Genomic DNA, 12,987 nt, shown 5'->3' with positions numbered 1-12,987 from the left:
ACTAGAATCCTTTAATTCAGGAAGCCAATTAAATGCTAATAAAATTCAATACAAGGTTTTCAAGGTAGTTTATTCAAGTCCAATATTGGAACAGATCAGATTTAAGGAATAAAATTACCTTACTTTCAAGGAATTGATAAACAAAACCAAACAATGCTTTTTTAGGCAGCTACCTTAATATATCCTAATTAATTAATTTCTCGACCTGGTCCTAACCTCCACCTGTGTCATGCTTTGAGAAACCGTGAACACGAAACCAGACAGGTTTCTATCCTAAGACTGGGCTCATTTACATGACTCGTTTTTCAGCATATCATGTCTGAGGCATCCGAGGTAAAAAGGGGGCAACCTCAGATGAGGCAGGAGGGTAGAAGAAAGGGTGGAGCCCATGGCGCAGGCTCCTTACCTGCAGTTTCTGTAATTCCCACACGCAAAGGGGAACCGCAACCATTACGATCACCAAGTAGATGACCGCCGCTAAAGGTCGGATCCATTGTCTCCAGTTCCTCCAGGTACAAGTGCAAGGCATGTTTCCGCATAAGTCAACTCCGAGAAGCAAGGAAAAAGAGCTCAAAGGAGATTGTAACGAGGAGCCCTCTTCTTTGGCTGTTTTATCAAGTCGCATCCTACACACAAATAGCTGCCGGGAGACTTTACCAGCAGCTGGAGCCGCCGCCTCGGCCCGCGCTGTGCTGTCTTCTGCAGCTGCGGCAACTGCGGCCGCTCGCGGTGCAACCGGGAGGCAGAACGGGCAGCATCCTTTCTTCCCCACCCCGCATCTACTCAGTTCTTCTGCGATGGAAACCCCGGGCGGAGCCGCGGCCCTCACCTGGGGATCGGCCAGAGCTCTCGCTGCACCATGGCCTGAAGAACGGCGCTGACCAGGACCGGTTTCGGAAGACCCTGCACACAGTTTGCTTCTGCCTCGCAGCTGCCGACCCACTGGCTCTTTTTCTTGGGCGGTCGAGCTTCCTACCTCAAGGGCTCGCAATTCCTTGTTTCTGCTGATAAACAGGAGGTGAGACGCAAACTCTATAGCCCCATAACAACCTCACCTGCTCTTACGGACCATCCCCACCCCCTAAAGGCGGAACCCAAGCCTAAACCACGTCTTCCGCTTCCGCCTGTGCTAGCTGAGGTTGGTGATTCGTCCAGAGCGCCAAGCTGGGTCCGCCCTATCCGGGTCACTTCCCACCCTCTGATTGGCCACTTGCTGGGGGGCGGAGCCGTAAGGAGGCATATAAAGGTTAGACTTAAAAGCGGTGGATGGAACTTGCTAGAATTGCTGCTCATTCGCCCAATGGCCTATGGAAAGAATTCGGGAGCTGTAAGAATTGAGAACTTTTGAGGAATGCCTTCTACATTCTTCTCCTACTTATATTCCAGCATTAAAAAAGCCTGGGTAAGAGGCAGTTACCTTAGAACTGAACCATTTTCTGCACAAAAGGTGTCCGATTCTCTGTAGAAGTGGTTAGGGGAGCCAGACGCAATAAGATGACAAAGAAGAATTGGAAACCTCTGCCCACGTTTCTGTCGGTTGCTAGAATATAGGGGTTGGGCCATTGAGTTGTTTCTGGATCCTGCAGAAAGGTCTTTGTAAAGATAGCGTAATTTCAGAAGCAACTGCAAATACTGAGTATCCTTTCCGCATTTGGAACTTGTGTTAAAAATCCACACCCATTTCAATTTCAAAAGGTTGACGTTCCAGCTGACAAGATTTTATGTGCTTCAAACGTCTGGCTAAAACTATAAAGTAAACAAATTGGGCGGTCAAGCTTCCTATCTCGCGGGCTTACAGGCATCGATTCGCCTTAAGGCCTTTCTAAACCAGTAGAGCAAACGAGTAACGGACTTCTCAGTTAGACATACAAACGTGCCCTGTGTTATAATTGTCATTTTCTGAGGTGTAGGAAATGTGCTAAGTTCTTTACCTACATTATTTCAGTTAATCTGCACAAAAATCCAAAGAGTAAAGAGTTTTCTATGTTACATATGATAAAACAGATTCAAGGGGTTAAATAATGTGCCTGAGCTCTCTGAGCTAGTTAGTGATAGAGCTGGTCAGAGAGCACCTGTCACCTGAGAAATTCTGACGAATGACCTTATGGACAAGAAGCCCTGCTGTATTGAGTACACCCAGCCTAGCATCCTCACAGAGGCAGTGAAGGAATGCTGATTTTCTTGGTGTCACTGGTCCGAGCCAAAGTTTGGGGTTTGATTTCTGCCCTCCTCTTCTAGACCTAACATCTGCATAGGACGATCTGGTGTCTTGTAATACAAACTGTTTTCTTAAAGGGGACTAGGCCTTTTGTTTATTCTTCTTAAGCTAACCTACAAAATTGAAATTGTTTTTTAAAAATTTCCTGATCATTAGATTAATGCATACTCCATTGTTAAATGTCAGAAAATATAAGAATAGAAAAGTAGCCCTTTCTCTGTAACCGTGTATGACCACTACTTATTTTTTTGGTGCACAATATAGTCTTCCTTGGATATACTGCTTTCAGCCACAAGCATTGCCACCTATATTCTTTCTCATGGGTAAACCTTTTTTGCCAAATGTGTGAAGCCTTCCTTGATTTCCCCTCTGTATTCTATAGCGCTCTTGTTGTGTTATAATCACGTACTTATTTGTCTTTTTTATCATTTTAATTTTTTAATGAAAGTTGTACATAAGATGACTTTATTCCTGAATCTTCTCAATTGTTCCTTGTATTTGCCCTTTCCCTTTCCTACTGGGCGAGATTTGGCTTTATGTTAAAGGACCTTTTTGTGGTCTTTGTCCAGCTTTAGTCTAGTGATAACCACCTTGCTGGGGTGAAGGCCCACGCGAACAGTTGTACCGTTAGCTTTCTCTCGTACTTGTTGAACATAGATGGCATTATTTCTTCCTGTAAACCTGGACTACTATGCCAGTTTACTGGCCTTTGTAATGTCCACACACAACCTGAACTGCATCATCCTTTTGAATGAGCATGGATCAAACAGTGTACTTCTATCTCAGCTCTTTGGAAAGAGAAGACGTAATCTTCTTGCGAATGTGGGAAGGTACATTGAAATGCCTTTTACAGTTCCTGCTGTGCTTAGAAGTCAGAAAGGGATCGAACTTCATTTAGACCACTGGCACTTCTACGATGCTGCTTGCCTGTCTTTTTAGACTGGGTTCTTAGTAGCAAATTAAAGTTCTAGAATTATTAGAATAAAGCAAGAAAGGGTTGAGATCATAATGTCAGATGCACAAGTTGTTCTCACACCTGTTTGTGAACTGGGTTCATCTGTGGTGAAGTTTCTGCCAATTAACAGAGAAATGAGAAAAAGTATACAGTGAGTTTTTCATTTAGTCAAACTTATTCACTCTTAAGGATTGTGCCTTATTTTGAAATTGTTCATTGTATTTCTTTTATGTGATGATAATTATAAAGTAGTTGCTTTCTAAGTGTTCTTTGAAGAATAAAAAGTTGGTAACTTTATTTGCTCCTATTTGTTTTATTTTTTATTTACAAAATTTTTTTTGGCCTATGAAGTTCTACAGTCTAGTAGTTACTGAGATAGGGAATAGCCACCGAACTCAGCCACCATAATGCTTGCCATGATCCTACTGTATTTGTTCTACTTGTGATAGATGGTCTCTATTCTTTCTGGATATGACAGCTTAAGTCTGAGGGTGGATCCAGTTTGACAGTGTTTGGAAAATAAGAAATGGTTATAACTAGCAGATGGTACTGGGGTCAAAAGCAAGCTGTTAGTCATTCTTGTTGAAATTCATATAGATAAAATGAAGTTTCTCTTGATTTGTCACTGTATCACATAGATGGAATTTTGCCATCCATAGAGAATATGTTCAGATTAGTCTGGCTTGAAATAATAAGTTAATGAAATTTACTTTCAGGGATCCTGGGGGGTAGGCACTGTTAACCCATGGAATGCATCTCCATATCTCTGTAGAAATATTTTTGTGATGGTTGAAAATACCCATATAAAGACTCTCCTCTTAAATCTGCATGGCCTTGTGACTGATTTGACCAATAGAATATAATGAAAGTAATCAGATCACCACATGTGAATTCAGAGGCTATATCATAAAGGCCGTGCAATTCCACCTTGTCTGTTGGAACACTTGCATTTCGGACTCTCAGCCATCATGTAAGAGATCTGACTACCCTAGACTGGTGTGCTGTGGAAAGGCCAAGCCACATAGAGAGACCCCTTGAAGGTACTCTGATTGACAGTCACTACTGAGTTCAGACCTGTGATTAGCCCAGCCCAGGTTCCAGTCGTGTAAGTGGAGGAGAAGATTCCAGCCTCCAGCCATTTGAGTTACACTTCAGCCTTTTGAGTCTTCACAGCTGAGGCCCTAGACTTAGGAGGCGATCCATTCCTGTTCTGCCTTGCCTTGATTCCTGACCTGAAGAATCTATGAACTCAAGAAAATTAGAAGACAAGACTGACTGGGAGGCAATATTTGCAAAAGTTACATCTCATAAAGACTGTTATTCAAAATATACAAAGAACTCTTAAAACTCAACAATAAGGAAACGAAAACTCAAAGAACTGGCCAAAGGCCTTAACAGACCTCACCAAAGAAGACATACGGATGTCAATAAGCATTTGAAAAGATGTTCCATGACAGGGATATGCAAATCAAACCAATGACATACAACTAAACACTTACTAGAATGGTCAAAATCCAGGACACTGATTCCAAATGCTTGTGAGGATGCTGAGCAAAAAGAAGTCTCATACATTACTTGTGGGAATGCAAAATGGTACAGCCTTTTTGGAAGACAATTTGGTGTAACTGCAACACACTCAACATACTATCCAGCAGTTGCAGTCCTTAATATTTACCCCAAAGAGCCGAAATCTTATGTTCACACTAAAACCTGTATATGGATATTTATGGCAACTTTATTCGTAATTGCCAGGACTTGAAAGCAACAAAGATGTCCTTCAGTAGATAAATGCATTGATAAACAGTGGTATATTCAGACAATAGAATATGATTCAGTGCTGAAAAAGAAATGAGCTATCAAGCTATGAAAAGACCTAGAGGGACCTTAACTGCATATCACTAAGTTAAAAAAGCCACTCTGAAAAGGGTATATACTGTATAATTTCAACTGCATAACATTCTGGAAAAGGAAAAACTATGAAGACAAAAATCAGTGGTTGCCAGGTAGCAGTGGAGGGAGATGTAAATAAGCAGAGCACAGAGGACTTTTAGGACAGGGAACATATTCTATTTAATATAATGATGAATATATGTCATTATACTTCTGTCCAAACCCATGGAATGTACCACACCAAGGATGAGCCCAAAGGTAAACTATGGACTTTGGGTGATTTTGATGTGCTTATGTGACTCACCCTTGGTTGAAAAAAAAAGAAAGAAAGAAATGTACCATGCTGGTGAACATTCTGATAATGGGGGAAGCTACTCATGCAAGGGACACTGGGTATATGGGAATTTGCTATACCTTTCAGTTTTGATATAAACCTAAAACTGCTCAAAAAAAAGGATCCATGAGCATAATGAAATTATTTGTTTTACTTCACTGAGTTTAGGGTTGTTTGGTATGCATCTGTTCCAGTGAATAGATAACTGAAACAATGTCTTTTGTCTATAAAGGCTACCTAATCTGAAAGAGGCTTCTTGCTTAGAGTGATTTTTTTTCCCCCCTAGAGCTAAATTTAAGTCTAGTTTAGCTGCCTCAGGTTTTGTTTTTTTTTTTTTTTTTTTTTTTTTTAGGATTTTTATGAGAATTTATTTGAGCCAAGTTGACAACATGCTAGGGAGAAAGATCTCAGATGCTCTAGGTTTTTCTTTCTGAGGAATACCTTGCCTTGGAAGTCTGAGATTGTGCTGACCATCAAATGCTTGATTTTGTGATATGTCATTTTCTCTCCTCCCTCAAATGGGAGGGAAGATGGTCTACTACGCACCAAATGAGTGGGGAATAAAATGAAAATGGTACAAGTTGTAATATCAAACTTTTAAAAATTAGAGTTATAAAAAATTAAAAGAAGAATATTTTAAACTACTATCTGGCCTTTACAGAAAAAGTTTGTCAACTCTTAATTTAGAGTAAATTTTAAAACTTTCATAATGGGCTCTTAATGAAATTGCTGAATGAGTCTCAACACGAAGTTCTTTCATTTCCTCACTAGGAAAGTATTTCCGTTTTAGGAGCCTTTTTCTCACACTAAATATTTGGGAAACTAGTAGTTTGTTCCTAAACCGACATTGAAAAATGGTTTTGTCTTTGTTATCTTATGGTAAAGTAAGATTCTCTTACTTAAAAGTTAGATTTGCTGATTTTAAAGGGATTTTACAGTAAATTCAGAGTAATAGGCCCCAAAGATTCTTTTCTTTAGAGCCAGGATTATGGAGTGGAAGAAAAAGCCATACCATCTATAATTAGGTAAGGAGAGGCTGGAGGTGCCGTCATTTTCATTTTTGACCTGTTCTTCTGATTCTACTCTAAGCAAGCCATGTCCTTGGAACCCTAGCGTGTCCCTAAGGCAGAGATTCCTAAGCTTTCTTGTTTTATGGCACTCTTAGAATCAAGGTTATTTTTTCAGGGTGTCTTGAGCTAAAGAAATATATCTTAATTCCATTTATTAAGTAATTAGGTCCAACCAACCTAATTGTAGACATTTATATAATGTCTGACAGAAACTCTCAAAAACTGAGACTATCTCATGGTGTTTCTATCAAAAACTGAAAATATCCCATGGTGCCTCTGTGGGTTCACTCCAGTGACCTCACTTTGGGAATTGCGGTCGATGGGTCTTTTATTTGTGTTTCTGAGATGGACTTGCCTTTGTTTTTGGCCTGGCTTCTTGTTTTATTCGATACTACTCCCCACATTTCCAGGGCTTTTCTAACAATAATTTCTCTCTTTGCTTTACAGATTTAATTTTTACATTCTTGATTCAGGTTTATTCCTTTAGTATATTAACTTGTACATTGGATTTTCTTTATAAAGGCCCTTTGTTTTAACTACTAAAATAAATGTTTAAATGAATAGGACAGTTGCCCTCATCTTCAGAAGTGCATTAGTAGAATTACTGGATTAATGACTCTCAGGCTCTCTAGTTTCCTCACAAGAAAGGTGATAAAGTATCTTAAGCCACCTGATAACCCTTGGTTGTGCATGCCATCCCTCCTTACTCAAGTGAAGAAGACATTGTGAATGGTGTAAACAACTTACATAATAAATAATAAATTACCTTTCTAATAAATTATTCCTCACTAGGTGAACTTTCCAGTAGCTCTATCCAGTTATCCTGTGGGGAACTTTTTTTTTTCTTCCTTATCTCCATTGATGTTTTATTTTCAGGCAGATTTAAGTGATACTTGCGGAAGATCAATTACAGGCTAAAAGGAATGTGAAAAACCTTAGTAACTTTAGCAGATTCAAAACTAGATAATCCAGAAGAATTTTGGAGAGAAGGTATTTCCGTTTAGGAAGAAGATTCTGTGCATTATAAAAATGTGAAAAGACTTTTTTTTTTTTTTTTTTTTTTTAAATTTACTGAGACAGATTCTCTCAGTACTTAAACAGGGATCAATATGTCATGGGCACATTCGATGCTAGACTACGGTGACCCCCTTGGAAAGAAGGCTTTGATTTGCATGAGGTACGGAGAATTCATGGGAGGATTTCATTCTCGTGTGGGAGAATAGTTATCCTCAAATGTGAGGGCGCTCTCTGTGGAATGGGAGTTTGGCCTCTTCTTCTCAGGCTGTAATTGTCCTTGCGTAAACTGCGGCGCACGTGTCCCATATGGCTGTGCCTAGGGAGGGCGTGAGGGCGGGATGACAGCTCCTTGCTCCCCAGCACTGGAACGAGTACGCCGCGCGTGCTGAGTTCTGAATGGGGCCCAGCGCAACTGGTGCTGCTGTGCATGTATCATGTTTACTGTGGAGGGGGAGAACGAGTCATTTTTTTTTTTTTTTGCTCCTGTAATGCGAATCCCGGGATTTGTGTTTTCCAGTTTTCTCATTTGGGAAAGGAGAGGAAAACAAGGAGAGCAGTGTCTTTGTGTTTTTCTTTCCTGCTTGCACTTTCCTTGGAACCCTCTCTAAGTCAAAGTGTAAGTCAAGCAATTGTCCTATAGCTAAGTTTTTTCAACTTGCCCTGTTCCGAGGAACCCTGGCTTTTCAATCAGAGTCCTTAGGAAGGAAGACTTAAGTGGAAAAAGCACCTTGCCTGATGTAATTTCTGTTGCTGCCATATCAAATGATCATAAACTTAGTGGCTGAAATAATGTATATTTATTATCTTACCATTCCTGGAGGTCAGGAGTCTGACATTGACCTCAATGAGCTAAAACCCAGGCTGGAGTCAGCAGGGCAACATTCCTTTCTAAAGGTTCCATGGAGGAGCTCTTCCTTGCCAGTTCTAGTCATTGGCAGGATTCAGTTTCTTGAAGTTGTAGGACTGAGGTCCCTATCCCTGCTGGCTGTCAGCTGAGAGCTGTCCACAGCTTCTAGGGATGTCCACTTCTATGTTTCATGGTCTTTTCTTCTTCACCTTCAAAGCCAGCAACAGTGAGTTGAGTCCCTTCCAAGAGTACCCTTTTTTATTTTCTTCATACACTTTTTAAAAAATCCACACCCAAGGATATGTTTATTGGCTTGAGAGAGAGAGAGGGAGAGAGAGAGAAAGAGAAACATGGATGTGAGAGACAAACATCGATTGGTTGCCTCCTGTATGCACCCCAGCCAGCAGGGATTGAACTGCAATTTTTAGTATAGGAGACAACGCTCCAACCAACTGAGCCACCAGGCCAGGGCTCCATCATACACTTAATGACCCATGTGAGCCACCCGAATAATCCAAAATAATCTCGTTTCAAGGTTCTTAACCTTAATCACATCTGCAAAATCCTTTTTTTTTTTCTTTTTTGTTGCCATGCACGGTAACATATTCACAAGTTCTGGAATTAGAACATGGACATCTTTGGGGGTAATTATTCTGCTTACCTACCACACCCAGTGATATTAAACAATGAGCTGACACAGGAACAAACAGCCCTCAACTTTTAATTATTCCAAAGCTGTCAGTTTTGTACATTGTATATTGATATCTAAAGCTTTCTTTCCTATGTTATCTCAGACTTTCCTACATCCACTAATGAATATTTGAGGACAATTATTTCATAATATATAACTTTATGGAATAAGGGGAGGGAAATAGTTAAGGAGAGAGATTGAGATGAGGGAAAGTCTTACTTTTCTTCGAAAGTGGAATAAAACAGAAACCACCTGTGAGCATGTCTAAGTGCAGATAGGAAGGAATCAGTAGAGAAGAAGAGTGGAGTGTGGCAGACTGGAAGGAATTTCCCAAATCCGTTCTCTTCTGCTATAGGAAGAGAGTTTAGGTAGACACATGGCCATCCAACTAAAAATTATGTTTCTCAAACCCCCTTTTATTTAAAGTTCCAACCAGTGATTAGACTCCTCTAGTAATGCGTTCTCCGCACCCTTGGAAAGCAGAACAAGTTGTCCGGCATAGCTGTGGTCTTCTAGCTGCATTCCAGGGTTCAATGTTAAGAAACTGGTGGCAGTGGCAGTCTCCTGATTTGACTCTCTAAACCCTGTTATTAGCTACCAGCTCTGCAACCACCTAATTAACCCTCTGGGATAGCCCAGAGGCCACTCTCTTCACCAGGCACTGGGTAAGGGAGCAAGAAGGCTTCTTGGTGGTGGCCCTCTTTAGACACCAGAGAAGACAGTGGGAAATTTTATAAAAATGGAATTTTCTGATTATAATGGGAAAATGGAATTCTAGAGGGGTAGAGGCGAGCTAGTCGAGTGTGACTGACAAAGACAACTTTAGATACAGTTGGTACAGTGAATCACAGAGAAGAAGTAATAATAGTGGTGTTTTGAAATAAATGGGCAGCCTAGAGAGGCTCTGCTTTACGTAGTGAAAGGAGTATTTTACAGTCAGCTGGGAAGAAACTAACCTGTTACTATTGTTAGGATTCATGGCTTCTTCCCAGGTTTCCAGAACTAAGCCAGTATGCAGACCTAAAGCCCCTCAACAGAGGTAGAGGCCGGGTACCTCTGAAAAAGAACCCTGCAGTACAGCCTGAGGGGTATGAGGTGAATATCCTCCAAAGCTTTCCACAGAGTGACCCGGAGCAATTTACCCAGGCACTGGGACCAGGAATGGAAATACCTACAAGAATAGGAGCTCACATACTGGCTCTAATTTTACACTGATATTCAGAGGCCCCAAAGACTAATAGTCCACCAAAGGAGGAGCTTATGGATGTCAGGAGTTAGATGAGGCACTGGCCCAAATTCATCTAACAGTGGGCCTAGTGGGGCTTCAGACCCATCCTATGTTTATTATTCCAGTTCCTGAAAAAATGGGGGGAGTACATACATATATACTTGGTAACTAGTAGAGTACCATCTGGTTCCCTGTCCTGTGGGGAGAGAGCTATTATGAAAGGAAGAACCATCTAGAGTTCTGGAAATCTACCCCCACACAAAACACCAACGGTAAGTGGTCAGCAGTACTCCTGGAGAGACTGTGGAAATGACCTCTGCCATAAAACCTGGAGAGAAGCAGGGATTGTGATTCCTACAAGAGCTGCATGAAGTGTTTCTGTTTGACCAGAACAAAAGCCTGAAGGGCCTGGAAAATGACAGATTATTGCAAACCTAACAAGGTTGTGATGGCAGTTGCAGCTCTAGTTTTAAATACAGTATATTTACTGGAACAAGTTATCACCCAGCATGCAACTGTTGACCTAGGAACTGCATTATTTCCATCCCAATCAGCAGGCTAAACCAGAAGCAGTTTGCATTTATTGAACCTAGTGAGCAAAAAGGAGAAAATCCATATACCAGAAGGTGGGAAACAAACTAATAGTTCAGGGCTCTGCCACTTTAGTGAAGCTTCAAGGTGTTCATTCATTTGCGACCTAGCAGGAAATCCCTTTACGGAGAGAGACCGGCCACCACGAAGGAAGAGGCGCAGTGTGTGATGAAACCTTTAGGATGTTGGTGATGATGCATACAACGTCTGGGCATACTGCACCGTCCCAAGCTGCCAGTTGTAGGTGGGTCCTGGAGAAAGAATGAGCTCTGCAGCATGTCCAGGCTGGGATGCAGGCTGACCTGCCACCTGCGCCTTGTGGAGGAGCACATTGGAATGTTGCCTCAGGCTTATCAAGGGGAAGGGAAACAGCCACACCTTTTGTTTGATCAAACGATTGTTCTGAATCAGCACTAATTGCCAAATAATTCTAAATAATGATTACTGGTCACATGGTTCCATCAGGGTTTCATCGGGTCACATGGTTCAACCAAAGTTATACCCGGTCACTCAAATGGGGTGATTTGAGGAGAGTTTCACAGACGGATGTTTACCGAGATTTGGGCAAGAGTATGGAAACTGCTTGAAATGATGCAGTAGCAGGGCCAAGAAAGGAAGTAGTCACTGGAACATGAAGATGGAGAGGTTGTGTGGAGTGGGTCGTTTAAAAAAAGCTATGACCTTGTGTGGAGGGATGGTTTGTGAGATGGTTTCAGCTCCATCTCATTGTCCTCCCTTTCTCTGATGTCACATTCATGCTGCCCATTGGCCAAACCCAACTGGAAGTCAGAGGACAAGGGGGCCTGTTGGTATAGTTTGAGTAGATCAGCCTCCTGGGCCACAGAACACAGCAGAGAAGGGCAGAGGATCGATTTGGAGTGACAAATGGAAGAAATCCAACCAGCATAACAAAACAGGAAGTATTAAAAATAATATTTTAGCTTAAAATAGTCTGACTCTCTCCCAGTGTTTTTATTACTGGCTAACTTTTTGATTATGAGCTGGAAATTAAATTTTTGAGACACAAATCTGCCTAAATTTATAAGATAAGCAGCATTGTTTATTTTTATTCGACACCTATGTGAATATTAATGATTTATATCATTTGACTTGCTAGTGTCATTTGGAAATTGGCTGATATCTCATCATCATCACTGCTATTTTACCTGCAGAGAATACGATCCATTATGGTTTTTGAGCATGACCTCATTTTTATGTGACCACAGAACTGTCCCGCTGCAGCTTTGTCCCAATTATTTCATCCATCTTCACGTCTGATTCTCATCACCATGGGCTGAGTGAGCGGTGTGGCCATCTACCCTGATTACGAAGGGGCCTGCAATGATAGGATTCGCAGTGCCATGGCCTGGTCATCCTGCCCAGAAACATTCTTCTCAAGAATCAATTTTTAAAAATCAGCAGAAGAGAAGAAGCTGACCCTTTCAAATTCTTTTCCATTTGAATTTTCAACTACACTGTCACCAGCATTTAAAAAAAAACTAATATAGTAAGACAGGTGTCCTGAAATAAGTGCCCAGCATCATTGGAAAGAGCAAATGAGTGACAATATCCAGATCTGAAGTTTATAGCAACACTGAACTGACCATACTAGTTATCCTCAGGGAGCTCAAAACTGCATGACGTATTTTATGAAAGAGACAGAGTGAGAGCAAATTTTGAAATTGAAGAGTAGCAAAATTTTCTGCAAAAATATATAATACCAAAATGAAGCTTGATGGTCCAGTTTTCTTTCCAGTTATAGTTAATCCTAAAAATTTCTAGTAATGAGCTATTATCATATATTGTATTGGCTCTACCATTGCCATCTTCAATCGAGGCCTTAATGAATTTCAGTTTTAGGAAGGAACTGTGGTTTCTTAATCTGATAGTTTAAATTTGGGAGGTTGTGTGTGTCTGTGTGTATCTGTATATACAGTTACAAATTTTTAGATCTAGCAGGGTTTTGTTTTGGTTTATTTTTCCCCAAAGATGATTTATAAAGCTAAACACTTTCTTATTGTGGAAGCCTCTTGATATAAATTTTTGTTTCTACTTTTAATGCTTATATTATTTATTACAAATGTTATACTTATATATTACATGTTTATAATCAGAATATTGTGAAGGCCACATACTTCAGTTTACT

At 40.8% G+C, this 12,987-nt stretch overlaps 1 pseudogene; it reads left to right on the top strand.

Annotated features, from left to right (window-relative positions):
- Positions 1 to 315: 315 nt before the first annotated feature.
- LOC149999281 (uncharacterized) lies at positions 316 to 1,348 on the top strand (annotated as a pseudogene).
- Positions 1,349 to 12,987: the final 11,639 nt, after the last annotated feature.

The sequence above is a fragment of the Furipterus horrens genome, unplaced genomic scaffold, assembly GCF_987537825.1.
Source record: "Furipterus horrens unplaced genomic scaffold, mFurHor1.1.pri manual_scaffold_10, whole genome shotgun sequence".
NCBI lineage: Eukaryota > Metazoa > Chordata > Mammalia > Chiroptera > Furipteridae > Furipterus > Furipterus horrens.
The sequence above is the reverse complement of the archived record's forward strand: the minus strand, read 5'-3'. Positions and strand labels throughout refer to the sequence as shown.